Raw genomic sequence first — 2500 nt, forward strand, 5'->3', positions numbered from 1 at the left:
TTGGGACAGATTTTAATAGGTACCTATATTCTTCACAAGGGTACCCGTTTTAAGATGTGAACCCTCGCTTGCATCAAACAACACATACATTGAACCCTCGCTTGCATCAAACAACACATACATTGAACACACGCTTGCATCAAACAACAAATACATTGAACACACGCTTGCATCAAACAACAAATACATTGAACACACGATAGCATCAAACAACACATACATTGAACACGACCCTTGCATCAAACAACAAATACATTGAACACACGCTTGCATCAAACAACACATACATTGAACAGGAGAGGACGAGGACGAAGACATTTGAGTTGCTCCGATATATTTTTTTTTGAAAATATCAAATTAAGAAATTAACCAAGTTTTCTTAATTTGAACCTATTCGTTGTTTACGCGTTGTCTGGATGACCTGTTACACACTTCCATTAAGTTTGGAACCAGAAGAAAGGTAGGCGTGACGTCACGACTTCTGCTTCCAATTGTAAATGTTGAACTAGTTATTCTTGACGTCCAATTCTGCGATTGGACACAATAGAGTGTGCGCATGCAATCGTCAGTCTTTAATCTTTATCGAAACGTATTTCTTCATCAATCAATCGGTTAACTATTGATTGTTGCTATACACCTAACACTTAACGTGTTTCACCAATAAATTATTTATGGTAAACTTCAATGAAACTCGATTCCCTTCGCCGCTGTTCCAGCTTGATTACACTCAAACAAGAGTTGAATAGAGTTAAGAAACTAGGTGAGCAGGGATTAGTGTAAGATACAGATCTGAACAAGTTTGTATGGAAGGTACCAGACAAAGCCAGAAAGAAAAAGACAAGAAACAAACAAAAAAAAAACACCTTAAAAAGTTAATCTCCTTAGCGACGGGTTAGACTGATTTTTTGGTGATGGTTTTTTTTTCTTCTATTTTTCTTTCTTGCTTTGTTTGGCACCTTCCATTCACACTTGATCAGATCTTTATATTGAAATGCGTTGCACATTTCAAAGCCTTCTTTTCACTTATACAGTTTATTTTTCGCGTTGTGTTAAACCAATTAAGTGTCGTACCCTGGGTGTGAATGTGGTTTTTACAGATTATATTAACTGAATTCAATTAGGGAAAGTTGAAAACGTAATTCAAGATATGAAGAAATACAACCTTAAAATCCCAGGTGTCTAGTTAGCATAGATGATGAACATGAAACGATCCACTCAGGAGACACAAAGCATGAAAGAGGAGTGGGTGTGATCGTGGCCTTCGTGAAGTTATGGCCTGACACTGACTAAAATGAATATTGACTAAACGTCAAAATGCCAGTCTTTTTCCACAAAAGAAAACAAATCGTGAGTTGTATTCAATAGTTCAACCAATGAAATGACTTGTTTCCATGAGCACTACTAACGTCAACTCACGAGGCGGTGCAAAAGCCCAATAATGACGTCAAACTGCCAGTCCTGTTGGATTCCAGTGTCAGGCTATAACATAACGATGGCTACGGTGTGATTCTGGACAAGCGCATAGCGAAATCCGTTCTTGGGTACTGGACAATACAAGTGAAACTGAAAGGGAAACCGTTCGATCTAAATCTCATACAAGTGTACTTTCCAACATCAGAAAGCGAAGAGATGAATATAACAGTTCCAAAAAAGCAAAAACAAAACAAAGTACCAGACACGGAACGCTTCGAGCTCAAAGATATATCTGTGTCGTCTATCTGGAATTTGGTAATGTATTTATGTCTTTATTGTTTTTTTTTTTGTTTTTTTTTTTTGTCGTTGTTGTTTTTTTGTTGTGGTTGGCTGAAGAAGGGTGAAAAAGCATTGCAAAAACCATGAAATAAATATAATCTTGGGAAATTTTAACACCAAAGTAACAGTTGGCGAGGAAACAGTGGAGAACCTTGTTTAACGTCAACCGGGGTTACTGAGGCCACTTAGTAGAATAAAAAAGGTTGCTTTAAAAAAAGTTAAATTCATGAGCGCTTATTAGATCTATTAGGTTCTAATTATTTAAAAGATAAAAGCTACATGTAATTTATCTTTTAAAATAAGCAATCTGTTTTCAGTAAGTGGCCTAAGTCACCTCGGGTGGCCTAAGTAGCCCCAGTTGACGGTACCTCATGGCTTAGGAATACGAAATGAGAGAGGAGAACTACTGATAGACTGGTGCAGATAAGAAGGCTACTTCATTACAAGCGTGTGGTTCAAACAACATGACAGAAGAAAATGGACATGGATAAATCCAGAAAGTCGCTACAAAAATCAAATTGAATACATATTAACTCCACAAAAATTGAAGAACTGTTTTAAATTAAAAACTATTCCTGACGCAGATTGCAACAGGGAACGTGGACCTATAAAATGTGGTCCTCCATTCAAGCTGAAGATGATTAAGACTTCGAAACAAGAGCAAAAACGACACATTAATATACTAAGACAAGATATTCTAACCGTCGAAAAATACAAAGATGCCACTGGAATGAAATATCCAAATTTA

General features: G+C 36.7%; 1 protein-coding gene across 1 annotated transcript in view; it reads left to right on the forward strand.

The window, feature by feature from the left end:
- The window catches only part of LOC144959205 (C-type lectin mannose-binding isoform-like), a 23934-nt gene that overhangs the window by 7943 nt on the left and 13491 nt on the right, over positions 1–2500 (forward strand). The window lies entirely within an intron of this gene.

The sequence above is a fragment of the Berghia stephanieae genome, chromosome 13 (assembly GCF_034508935.2).
Source record: "Berghia stephanieae isolate SIO BIC M18660-M18661 chromosome 13, UCSD_Bste_1.3, whole genome shotgun sequence".
In the NCBI taxonomy this organism is placed as follows: Eukaryota; Metazoa; Mollusca; class Gastropoda; order Nudibranchia; family Aeolidiidae; genus Berghia; species Berghia stephanieae.